Here is a 13,897-nt window from a genome sequence, read left to right on the forward strand (position 1 = left end):
GCCCGGGACGTGCCTAAGAGGAGGAGGGTGCAGTGTTGCGGATATGAGGATTGTATTTTTTTTATTGTGTTGTATTGTAGTAAATTGTTGTGAATTATTGCTTAAGTCTGGACCCTCCTGCCTCCAGTGTTGTATAAAGGTCAAAGGGCGTTCCCGTAGTTAATTCCATAAAGCATACACGTTAGCCAATCATAGATTTCCCCCTGGTTGATAGTTATATCTTTATTATGTGTATTAGGGTAAGGCCTTGTCTCCCATTAAGATGACACTCCATTGCACCAAGTGAAATAGAGTAGATTCCTTTCATTCCCCATTCCCACTCCCAAAACTTTCATTGCCTTTCATCATTGCCAAGCCTCGATTGCGAGTTACATCCCCTCCAAAACCACCATTGAACATGTGCTCGGGTCGGGGAAGACGGCCGTGCCCGCCCGTCGTCATCAAGGGCGGAGCCAGAGGGTCGCGCGACCAACCAGGGCCGAGGTGAGCACAACGATGGGCGTGTCCTGAAGGCCGGCGGCTTGATCGCCGGAGGCGCTATAAAAGCGCGCGCGCAAGGACGTTGTAGAGTGGAGTAGTTGCTGAGTTGTGTAAAAAGACCATCCAGAGAGAACCAACTGTAAGAGAACCAACTGCGAGAGTACATTGAGATCACCCAAGGAAGCTTTGTACACAGCAACGGCTGATCAAGTGGACCGATGTTTGTTCCTGAGCTGGTGCTTTCCCGAACAGAGTCCGAGGCTGGCATGTGAGCAAAAGAACATAGAGAACATTAAGGAGATCATCATCCAGGGAAGCACAAAGCCTGTTGTAGTCCTGACAAAGCACGCGACGTCCACAGCAGCAGCAGCAGCGGCGGCCACAGCAGCAATAACACTCAACAGCCGCTTGGGGCCTGGACAGCGGTTTTGAGCAGGGCCGCGAAGGAACGGCGGCTGCTAAACGCGCCGATCGTGCTGCAGGACCCCCTTGGACCTTCCTCTCCCTCCAGCCATCCGCCTCCTGCCTTTCCATCCTCTTGTGTACGTGAGTTTGTTTTGTTTGTTCTGTCCTGGGTATTTAATTAAGTTTGTATAAGCTAGGTTGCACTGTGTCAAAAATCTTCTGTAAATTATTTTATTATCTTTCCTTCTTCCTTGGTTACTTTGAGCGTGTACATAATAGGAATAAATTTAGTGGTATTTTCAACCTTTTTTTTTCGTCTTCTTCTTCTTCACATCCGTGTCGCTTTTGTCTTTTCCATATTGAATATCTGTGGCGCGATCCGGCCAACGTTCGGGAATCGGGTTAGTCGGGGTAACTGTTAGGCCGCGGTGCCATCCGCTCGGCAAACCAACATCCTTATCCGCGGGCCGTAACAATATATATATATATATTGTTGTGGATATGAGAATGTTTTTTTTTTGTTGTTGTTGTTGTGTAAATAGTTGTAAAAATATCGCCCTCCTTACTCCAGTGTTGTATAAAGGTCAAAGGGTGTTCCCGTAGTTAATTCCATAAAGCATACACGAAGGACACCATATATCCATGTTCAGTAGTTATATCCTTATTATGTGTATTAGGCTAAGGATTTGTCTTCCATTAATTTGACACTCCATTGCACTGCATTAAATAAAGTAGATCCCTCCGACATGGCATCTTCCAAGTGCCAGGTTTAGCCACTTTGCTGCATTTCATCTGCCGTCCACTTTGCTGCAATTGCCAACTGCATTTTGGGCGGTTTTCTTCATTCGCCATTGCTGCCCTTTGGCTGGGGCTAGCTCGAATCGCCCCCAAAACCACCATTCGCCACGAGGCAAGGTCGGGGAAGAAGGGCGTGTCTCCACCTCGTCATAGAGGGGAGGAGTGAACCAGCCCTTGCCGACCAACCCAGAATGAGGGGTTGGCTTTAGAGGGCGGAGAGAGAACGTTTGGGGGAGGTTCGCAAAAGGGTCAAGGGTGGGGCTTATATAACCCGAGGCAGAGGCCCCCAGAGAGAGTCGAGGAGGGAGGAGATCGGAACACCGAAAAGCCTGGAAGTTGTTGTTGGACTAAGCAAGAGAGGAAGTTGTTGGACTGGGTTGGACTAAGAAAGAGAGAGGAGAGAACCCGTCACGCCAGACCCCCCACCAGCGCTTCGGCTCCACCAAGCAGCTCCGACCCGTGATCCCGCGCACACGACAGGATCGGTGGTATCGGCGTCCGTCGAGGTCCAGCCCGACGTCCCGTGCGGGATCAAGCTCCAGCCAGCTCCGTGCCTTCCTCCCCCTCCAGCCACCCACCTCCTTCCAGCCAATCCACTCTGCAATTCCCCGTGTGAGTCCGTCTTTGTTTGTTCTGTCCAGGGAATAAGTTAAGCCTGTTAGATAAGCTAGTATTTTCACTGTGTCTCTGATTTCTTCAGTAAATTTATTTTATTTTTTTTATTTTTTTTGTATACAAGATCGAGGCTCGTGAAAGAGCTAACATTAATCACACAAAAAAGACAAACCGACACACAAAACACAAAAAACAAGGGGAGGGGCAGACAAGATGGGGAGACAGGGGGAAGGACACAAACACAACATTTGAGAGCAGGGACATCGGGAGGACTTGGGGGGAGGTGGGAGAGGAATAAAACATATGAACACTGCAAGGACTCTGGGGTGAATTACCGGGGGAAGAAAAGATCAAGGTTTTCGATGGGGGAAGATAAGAGATGGTGGTGAACAGCTGTTTTAAAGACCTGGAGGGAGGAGTGGGATTGAAGGGAGTGGGGGAGTTTGTTCCAGAGGCGGGAGAAAAGGGGAATGAAAGAGTGAAGGTGAGCAGAGAGCCTAGACTTTGGCAGTTTAACCATAAGAGGGTTGCAGGCAGATCTTGTGCGACCTGAAGGAATATTGGGGGGACAGAGCACAGAGAGAGCTGGGGGAGCAAGGCCGGAGAGGAGGCGGTAGAAGACAGAAAGACCACCAACCTGCCTGCGGTGAGTGAGTGAAAGGCCCTCGGTGTTGACTACATCGCAGGAGATTCCAATGATTGTGAAAGCTTTGGCCTCAACAGCGTGAAGCCGAGCAAGGTGTGAGGCAGGAGCACCATCCCAGAGGGGGGAACAGTATTCCATTGAGCTGCGGATGAAAGCCTTGTATGTGGTGAGGAGCTCAGGTGTGCCAAGGAAGGACTTCGCACGACGGAGGATGCCCAGTCGGCGACTGGCTTTGGAGGCCAGCTTGGAAATGTGGTTTTCCCAAGAAAGATCATGGCAGATAGTGAGACCCAAAAGCTTGAGCGACAGAACTTCTTGGAGAGGATTGTTGAGAAAGTAGATGGGAGGGTTGTCCAGTCGGTCCTTTCGGAGAGACATTGTAAGAGTGTGAGATTTGTCAGGATTGAAAGACATGTTCCACTTGTTTGACCAGTCTGTGATTTTGTCCAGGTCTGCAGAGAGTGAGGAGGCTGCAGACTGCCGATCTGAGGGATGAGGAATGGAGCGACAGAGAGTAGAGTCGTCAGCAAAGAGATAGAGAGGATTTTCAAGAGAGTCAGAGAGATCATTGATGAAGACCAGAAAAAGCACAGGGCCCAGAACACTACGTTGGGGAACTCCAGCCTGAACAGGAAGAGGAGATGAGAGAAACCCATTCAGGGCCACACGTTGACTACGACCAGAGAGGAAGTCCGCCAGCCATGCGTGGAGATTTCCATGGATACCAAAGGAGGAGAGTTTGGTGAGCAGAGCAGGGTGCCAGACCGTATTGAAGGCACGTGAAATGTCAAGGGAGACAGCTCTAATTTCCTGTTTGGCGTTGAGGACCTCCATCCATTGTTGAGAAAGCAGAAGCAGCATGTCCAGAGTAGAGTGACCAGGTCTGAAACCAAATTGATGATCAGAGATCAAGCCATTGGAGAAGAGGAAAGATTTAATATCTGAAGCAATGATGGATTCCATGACTTTGCTGATAATTGGGAGAAAGCTGATTGGTCTGTAGTTGCTGGGATCTGTTTTTGCACCTTTTTTGTGCAAACCGGTGATGTTGGCTCATTTCCAAGCAGATGGCAGATGACCTTGAGCAAAAGAGAGGGTGAAGAGAACAGAAAGAGGGAGTGAAAGAGCAGAAGAACATGATTTTAGGACCCGTGGGCTGATGCCGTCAGGACCAGTTGCAGAATCAGAGTCGAGGGTTGACAGAAACTTTTCCACCTTGTCAGGAGGAAAGGACACAGAGTCCAGGAGCAGCTGGGTACGACTGGGTACGGTGGGTACAGAGAGGGATGGGTTTGGGACACAAGATTTAGAGGCAAACACAGAGTTGAGGCATTCAGCTTTTTCACGTGCGGAGTCAGCCGTTAAGCCGTTTGAGGTGAGGGAGGGGATGGAGGGGGAACAAACACCAGAAACAGATTTGACCAGACGCCACCAGGATTTGGAAGAGGGAGACAGATAAGAGAGTTTGGTCTTGAGAATGTTGAGATATTGTTTCCTGGCTCTCCTGAGGGTGGACACACACTTGTTTCGGGCTTTGTGAAAGGAAATGAGATTTCCTTCCGTTGGATTTGCTTTCCAGGAGACGAAAGCAAGTTGTTTCAGGGCAACAGCCTCACCACAAGATTCCGTGTACCATGGATGGGAGGAAGGGTATGACAACTGAAGACGAGATGGTATAAATCTGTGCATGAGAGAGAGCAATTTACTTTGAAAGAATTCCCAGGATGAGTTGATGTCAGAGGCAGTAGAGATGGGAGACCAGTCCAGATGATTTATGGCTGCTTGAAGACCGCGCCAGTTGGCCTGAGTGAAATGCCAGACTCGTCGACGCTGAGGAGGCTCTCTGAGAATGGTCAGAGAGATGTCCACTTTGACAAGCACATGATCAGATGAGCCGATTGGAGCAGAAGAAGAGCAGCAGACATTTTCAGGGAAGTTTGTCATAACCAAATCCAGAAGAGAAGATGCTCCGCTGACTGAGATCCGGGTCGGGAAATTGACAGATTGTGTCAGTCCCAGTGAGTCGCAGAAGTCCTTTGCTGAAGAGCCATGGCTGGTGAGAGAGGTACCCACACCCAGCCAACTGGCATGGTGACAATTGAAATCACCACATATGAGGAAGAGAGAGTTGGGATGGGTAGATAGAAGTTGGTCCATATTATCAGACAGTGAGATGTAGATGGAGTCATCGCTGTTTGGTGGATTTTTTTTTTTTCATTTCCATTTTGAAAAATCACATTTTCCCATTTCCTCAGTTTTATTATCCTTCCTTCTCCTTGGTTTCTTTGATTGTGTAAATAGTAGGAATAAATTTAGTAGCATTTCAAACCTTTTTGTCTTCTTCTTCTTCTTCACATCCGTGTCGCCTTTGACTTTTCCCTATTGAATATCTGTGGCGCGATTTTGGCCAACGTCCAGGAATCGGGTTAGTCGGGGTAACTGTTAGGGCCGCGGCGCCATCCGCTCGGCAAAACAACATCCTATCCACGGTCCGTAACAATATATATATATATATATATATATATATATATATATATATATATATATATATATATATATATATATATATATATATATAACCTGTATGAAACATTCCAATCCCGATTCCGCTCCAACCACAGTACTGAAACTGCTCTCCTCAAGATCACCAACGACCTTCTCCTCTCCTCTGACGCTGGCAACCTCAACATTCTCGTCCTCCTCGACCTCAGCGCTGCCTTTGACACCATCGATCACACCATCCTCCTCACCCGACTTGAATCCACCTTTAACGTTACCGGCACTGCCCTCTCTTGGATTAAATCATACCTCTCTGACAGACGCCAGTTCATCTCCATCAATAACTGCAAATCCCCCACTGCTCCCCTCCCCCAAGGTGTCCCCCAAGATTCAGTTCTTGGCCCCCTCCTCTTCATCCTCTACCTGTCCCCCCTCGGTCACTTAATCCGCCGTCATGGTCTCCAATTCCACTGCTTCGCCGATGACATCCAGCTTTTCATCTCCACCAAGTCCGTCTCCACCGACACCCACTCTATCCTGACAAACTGCATCACTGAAATAAAATCCTGGCTTCAAATCAACTTCCTCAAGCTTAACTGTGATAAATCTGAAATAATCATCATTGGCCCAAAAACGCTCACAAAATCCACCCATAACTTTGCCCTCAACATCGACGGTATCCCAGTATCCACCTCCCCTCACATCCGGAATCTTGGCGTCATCATTGACCAAACCCTTTCCTTCGACAAATACACTAAACAGATCACAAAGTCAGCCTTCTTTCACCTGAAAAACATTGCCCGTCTCCGCTCATCCCTCTCCTCCACGGCTGCAGAAACCCTCATCCACGCCTTCATCACCTCCCGTCTGGACTACTGCAATAGCCTCCTCTATGGTTCACCCTCAAAAATCACCAATAAACTCCAATACATTCAGAACTCCACTGCCCGTCTACTCACCCATTCCCGGACCTGTGACCACATCACCCCTGTCCTTTACAAGCTTCACTGGCTCCCCATCCCCCAGAGAATCCAGTACAAAATCCTCCTCTTGACATACAAAGCCCTCCATAACCTGGCCCCATCCTACCTGGCTGACCTCCTCTCCAGACACACTCCCACCCGCAACCTCCGCTCTGCTGGTACCAACCTCCTGACCCCCTCCATCCGGACCAAATTCAGATCCTGGGGGGACAGGGCCTTCTCCATCGCTGCTCCCACCCTCTGGAACTCACTACCTCACACCATCAGAGACTCCTCCTCACTCACCACATTCAAAACGTCACTAAAGACCCACCTGTTCAACACTGCATTCAACATTCAACCCACAGCATTTAACCCCTGACTATCTCTTCTCCTTCTCCCTCCTTTTGCTTTAAATATTTCCCTCTTGATTCTTGTCTTTTTGCAATTGTTGTTTTCATGTATTGTTATGCATTATGTTTTCCACTCTGTCAAAGCGCCTTTGGGCTTCTGGAAAAGCGCTATACAAAATAAATGAATTATTATTATTATTATTATATATATATATATATATTATATATATATATATATATATATATATATATATATATAGATATATATATATAATATAATTATACAGCACTTATTAAAGTTACAATTTTGAATTCCATCTGTGGCATAGGATAAAATAGGACCTCAAGCCTGATTTTGGCATAATTAGCAGTGATAATATATCTCAATAGTATATAGATCTGTCATGTTCACCATTTTATCCTTGGTGAAATCTTATAATTATCGGGTTAGTTAAATACTTCATTAAAACTTGTATAAATTTGGGGCACGCATAAAATGACCAAATGTAAGTCATAAATTGCCCATGAAATCCTAAAACCCAAACGCAGATTTCTTATACCTACCAGTTAATGGTAAAACTATACCAAGATATATTAAATGACCATCAACAATCCTCACTCCTGTTTTACCCTTATAAAATCCATGTGGCTATTAAAAAATATATCTTCAACTATTAATCCATTAATTCTCAATTAAACTCGGTGTGAATACATGATGCCAGATTTGTGAATTGCCCTTGGTATTATATGGCCATTATTACCAAGATAACTCATGCAAATCTTTCATTTCTTCATTTTATAAATGTAAAGTAATTGAAAAGTATGAAAAATATTTTTTCAGGTTAGGCTGGTGAAGAAATATCTTAACACTAGTGCATATTTGTGGCCATCCACTTTGAACCAAACCTGACCTCTAAACATGCTAAATAACTTTTTATGTCATTATAATAACTAGGGCATGCCCGTACTATATATATATCTAAAATTATATCCCCCCCCCTCTATTTACATGAAATGGTTTGGTCCATTCGCAAAGCCAAAGCGAACGGCTTGCGAGTACGGTAGAACCCCCCCCCCCCCCCCTCTATTTACATGAAATGGTTTGGTCCATTCGCAAAGCCAAAGCGAACGGCGAACGGCTAAATCGCCATAGCTCGGTAGCTCGCTGCTCTCTGATTGGTCGAATCGTTTTTTGGACATAGCTCGGTAACTACTTGTCCGATTAATATGAAACCTTGAAAAGGCACATCCTCAGGTCCCCAGCAGTATATCTGGCAAGTTTCAAGTATATCGGACCCGTGGTTGTCGAGAAACAGCGGTCACAGACACACAGAGATTAGTGGAATTATAGATAGATGAGTTATGGACTTTTCCATTTATAACAAATACATTAATATAATAGTTATTTAATTGATAGATAGATAGATAGATTTTTTTATTTCAAACAAAAGCTGAAGAGGTTACAGTACAATATCTTATAAACAGATATAAATGTTATACATGTACATGCATTTAAACACAACAATTGTTTGAGGTAGGGATTAATTGATTGAGCTTAATTGATAGCCTTTTAAAAAAGTATTATTTGGTTCGTCCATATTTAACATCATGTTATATGTACATCTAATCTTAATTAATTTCCTGTGAGTTTCCTGTGTGTGAGTCACAGAGAATGTTTATTCAGTGTCTAGTCTGCTCCTGCTGTGAGGGTGGTCTGCGATTCTGGATGGTCCGCTTATTCTGGCCGGTCTGCTTTTTACAGTACCCCCAACTTTCCTCCTATGAAAAACTTTGCTCTTATTAAATAGAAATTTTCCTCAGCATTAAAATGAGGTATTAATTGTACAGATCCGTTCATTATTAACCGAGCTACGGTCTAGGAATCAATTTTTTACCCTTGGATCCAATGATCACACATGCTGGTTGTACCTCCGCAAGATGGCGGCGCTTCCGACGTATCATGACAACAAGCGCTGATAGGCCATGCGGCATCTAGTAATATATCTATGTATATCCGGGTCTTGCGATTACCCGTAGTGCATTGCGATATTCAAGATGGATGTTCCGTGGGCCCCTGTGGATGGATGATAATTACGGTAGGACTAATAATCGTTATGTTCTCGGTTAATTATTAATGTAAGATTGTTATGCTTACGTATGAAGTATTACTAGTACCCGACTGCAAAGCCGCAATGAGCCGTCGAAGCCAAAGCCTCTTGCCACGATTTTACCCATCACTATGGCATCAGTAGGTTAGGTAGTTGGTAGTAGGTAGGTGTAGTAGGTACCGTACCTAGTTCAAAATGACACCATTTGCATTCTGGATGACATTAAAATTTATAAAATTTCCTTCTTCATTAATTTGGTGAATTCCGTCTCAACTTCGGATATTTCCGGCCATGAAAAACTATCCCCTACGGCCGCGAGATTTCTAAAAAATAATTCTTCGTCAATTTTAGAATATTTGACGCCGTTTTGACGGTAATAAGCTTTTTTGAAATATTTTTTCAAATGCTCGAATCTCATTGGTTCCGGTGTTTGGTGAAGATTTTCTGAAGATAACCAGGGCCCGTGCGGGCCCTGGGAACGAGGTTGGTCTTAAAGTATTTTAATTACAAATTAGAGGTGCATGAGATTGTGAATCAAAAAAAGACGGGTGAAACAAACTCCTCTTGAACTTTTTCTCACTTTTTTATGCATACTTCCGCATCCGGAAGATGGCGGCCTCCATTGAGTGATTTGGTGCGTCAAGGCTTGGAATTATCAAAGGATCCAGCAACATCTGGTTTTTCAACATAATACGTACGCATTCATTCACAACACCGGCGTCGCCGGCTATTATTGGCCCCCGTCGCACCGCGGAGCGAAAGGGGGACTATGGTTTTCCCCTCAGTCCGTGTGTGCATCCGTCCGTCCGTGCGTTCGTGAAGGACCGAATTCTAATTTGGTGTGTGGATGCAACTAGGCATATGGAAGAACCCTATTGAAAATTAGGTCGCCACGTCAAAATCCAAGATGGCCACCACCATGTATGTCTGAACATTGTGAGCGGAATATCTTGAAAAATAGATGAAGTACAAACTTCTAATCTGGTATGTGGGTGTATCTATGCATAAGGGAGAACGCTATTGAAAATTGGGTCGCCACGTCAAAATCCAAGATGGCTGCCTTGCGTCTTCCACTTTGTCAACTCACATCACTTCACCGATGGGGGACCGAGGCGTAACGCTTGTTACAGGTAGATTCCCTATCACGGCAGACGAAGCATGTTACCTATTCAGATCTACCTGACTCTAGATATTGCTCTACCCTACCGACATAACAGTACATTTCGTAAGAACCTGGAATCTTCCCTTCTCTGTCGAGGAAGTGAAGAAGATAACGGCCTCCTGTCCAGTGTGTGCCGAGTGCAAACCAAGATTCTACCAACCGCAACAGTCACATTTGATAAAAGCTACGCAACCATTCGAAAGGCTCATTATGGATTTCAAGGGGCCCTTACCATCATCTACCGCTAACTGCTACTTGCTTACTGTGATAGATGAGTTTTCTCGCTTCCCATTCACTTTTCCTTGTCCCGACATGACAACTTGCACCGTGATTAAATGTCTTAGTCAACTCTTTGTACATAAGCAGGCATCTATCTATATAAAGCAGTAAAGTATGTTTGTTTGTTTGTTTGTTTGTCCCCTTATAATTCGAGAACTACTCATCGCAGAGCAAAACCAACGGCATATTCGGAATCAGCACGTCTCAGAGCAACTACAGCACACCTTAAAATTAAAAAAAACTTCGAGTTTTAAAATTATGACGTCATCAGCGTATTTCGGAACGTTAATTTTTCAACTTCATATTCGGATTTCAGTACGTCCCAGAGAAACTTCGTAATGTTAATTTTTCAACTTCATCCGATTGACATGGGACCAACGGCATGTAACAGAGAGTGAAACATTTATTTGACGACAATGACTTCCGACTTCCGGGTTCGGAATGCGGTACCAATGACATTTGACAGGGAATAAAAAATAAATGCGACATTCAATTGACGACAATGACTTCCGACTTGACTTCCGACTTGACTCCCCCCTCCCCCCTCCCAATCCCCCTCCTTATCCCCCTCCCCCCTCCCCCTGCTCTCCCCCTCCCCCACTCCCCCTCCCACTCCCATCCCCCCCTCTTCTCCCCTCTCCCCCTCCCCCTCTTCTCCCCTCCCCCCCTCTCCTCCCCTCCCCCCGTTCCCCTCCCCTCCTCTTCCCCCTTCCCTCCCCGCCCCCCGCCCGGCAATGCCGGGTACTTCTGCTAGTACCAAATATAGCATTCTGACAGGGGCAGTTCCTTTATGTCGTCAGAATTGAAGCACTTCCTATACGACTGTGGCGTCTCGACCAGTCGCACTACCCCGTATAATCCTGGAGGGAACGGCCAGTGTGAACGTTACAATGGTGTGATTTGGAAGACTATTACTCTGGCTCTCAAATCACGAGGGCTACCAACTCCTCAATGGGAGAACGTTCTGGCAGACGCCTTGCATTCTATACGTTCTCTGCTCTCGACTGCTACAAATGCTACTCCACACGAGCGTTTATTCAATTACCAACGACAAGTGGCTGCTCAATTCCGACATGGCTATCCTCACCTGGACCTGTTCTCTTGAAACGTCACGTGAGACAATCGAAGTATGACCCTGTCATTGAGGAGGTGGAACTGCTTGAGGCTAACCCTCAGTATGCCCATGTGCGCTACCCTGGCGGTAAAGAGACAACTGTGGCTCTGCATGACCTGGCACCATGTGGTAAGGTCCAAAACTCTGGTGGCTTAGATCCTCCTGTTCAAAAACCTCCTGGACTGGACACAGATGCAACCCCGGGGGATCTGTCACACGATCAGCTCATGAGTGGTAATGAAGATACTACCAGCTTCTTAGATGTCGGAAGCTCTCCGAAGGAGGTTCCTAATGCTCCTCCACTGCGCAGATCAGGGTGAGACAGAAAACCACCTGTTCGCCTGAATCTGTAGGGGTTTACTCGCTTATTATTTTGAGAGGGGAAGAATGTTATAGATTGTCATTCCAAATCCTCCTCCATACTGTAAGCCCGAGAGCCTGGATCTTTTCCCCTCCCCCATAGTTAAACAACAACAACAACATCAGCGTCATAGGTTATATATATAGCCGGGTCTTGCGATTACCAGTAGTGCATTGCAATATTCAAGATGGATGCTACGTGGGCCCGTGTGGATGGATGATAATTACGGTCAGACTAATAATTGTTATGTTCTCGGTTAATTATTAATGTAGGATTGTTATGCTTACGTGTGTAGTAATATTATTAGTATTGTTATGTCAGTAGGGTAGTGATATGTAGAGCCAGATAGATCTATGTGGGTAACGTGCTTCGTCTGTCGCGGTAAGGAATCTACCTTGTAATAAGTTTCATGTTTCGGCGATTTGTCGGGTAAGATGTATACCTGTGGACATACCAGGATGTTCGTGTGATAAATAGAGTTAGGGATTAAAGAGTAGTGCCCCTGTGTGTCTCACCTGGTCATCAAACCATTGTCCCTTTTGGCACTGCACCCATTGAAACACTTAGTTAGGATCTCCTTCGTGCAACAATAAATGACTCCCTTCCCTGACAGTGACTTCGGAAGGAATAGGCAGAGAAACCAGGCTGGGGCACCGCCAATGATGGCCACCGCCAATTACACCTCCGACAGGCCTAGCCACATCGAGTGCCACGTGCTATCACCACGCTACATGCTACGTGCTATCACCACGCTACATGCTACGAGCTATCGCCACGCTACGGTCCTGTAATTGGTCGGCGCGCTGGGCGCGAACCTCCAGCCAACGAGTGCGAGAGGCGCGAAGCTGGAAGGTTCGGTGGAAGTCGCTGGTTGGTAGCGCGTCAAGGCTGACGTCACCGGCAAGGTTATTTAAGGGAGCGCCGAACGCCTCTGTCTTCTCGTCGCTCTTCTCTTCTTCGTCCTACGCAGCACGGGTTTCTCTCTTGCAGCTCTTGAGTCTCTTGCAGTTCATGCTCTTGTTTGTGCAGCGAGCCTTTTTGGACATCCGGCGCTTCGTCTTGCGCAGCCCGAGTTGAGTTGAGTCATAGCCCGAGTGGAGTTCACTTGCTTCTTGCACGTTTGCTTCGGGAGAGCTGACTGGGACGTGGCAGGACGATCGTGTGTGAAGATTGACCTCGCTTGGAGCCGCTAGCCTGCGTTGGACGCGAGGTGCTTTTCCTGCTGTGGGACCTCGTGGGTGCTTTGGAATTTGGAGCAAGGCCTGGTGCGCGCGAGCACGAGCGGAGCTTGGAGCCGCATGGTGGACGATACCAAGACAAGACGAGGGACAGATAAGGCCAATCCCCATTACATTTTACAGAACGTGTTCTTTTCCTTTGACTGATATTCCTGTGTCTCGTTTCTGATATCTGTGTGTGGGGACGTCCCAATTCAGGCTTCTTTATTAGTTTATTACCGCGTTTTCCTGTTCCTGCATTCCGGTTCAATAAACCCTTGTATTATTTTCCTTTCCCATTCAAACCTGTGCCCGCTTGAGTTAATTGCCTCGACAGGATCGGAGTGACCGCAGTTAAGCACTTGCACAGCTTCCATTTTCCTCAATCCTCCCGCTCGACGTACAGCCGAATCCGTGTTTGGTTATCGCCTCCATTAAATCAATTTCGGTCCATCCGCGACCTTCTGGTGTTAATCGGAGTCGCACGACACTTATTATGCTTGTTGTACTAAGCGACAGACTTAGTTATGCTTCTGTGTTGTTATAGGCTGTACTGTTCTCGCTGAATAAAGCCTACGTTGTGTGACCTAACGAATCAAGACTAATCCATTCACTCTTCGGCTTACCACACCGGTGTGTGTGTGTGTGTGTGTGTGTGTGTGTGTGTGTGTGTGTGTGTGTGTGTGTGTGTGTGTGTATATGTGTATATGTATATATTGTTACGGATCTCGGACGTCGGCTCTCCCCTTATCAAGGGGGGGTTAATCTCCTGGTCTTTTTATCTGGCCGACCCGAGCCCTGGAAGTTACAACGTCCTTCCCGGCGCGGCGTGAGGTAGGGTTTGTTAGGCCTAAGAGTTCACTACCACCTAATTACTCACGCCGGCCGGAAACGAGGG

The 13,897-nt window shown here is 46.4% G+C and overlaps 1 protein-coding gene across 3 annotated transcripts in view; it reads right to left on the bottom strand.

Moving 5' to 3' along the window:
- Window positions 1-13,897, bottom strand: part of LOC144888538 (uncharacterized) — an 80,031-nt gene that overhangs the window by 29,762 nt on the left and 36,372 nt on the right. Inside the window, exon 6 of one of the 3 annotated variants that reach the window (XM_078766879.1) lies at window positions 2,110-2,316. The exons of the other annotated variants lie outside the window; for them this stretch is intronic. The gene's annotated coding sequence lies outside the window, so the exon portion shown is untranslated. The remainder of the gene's footprint in view (window positions 1-2,109; window positions 2,317-13,897) is intronic. 3 annotated transcript variants of the gene reach the window in all.

Source organism: Myxine glutinosa, chromosome 12 (assembly GCF_964187855.1).
Source record: "Myxine glutinosa chromosome 12, kmMyxGlut1.1, whole genome shotgun sequence".
Lineage (NCBI taxonomy): Eukaryota > Metazoa > Chordata > Myxini > Myxiniformes > Myxinidae > Myxine > Myxine glutinosa.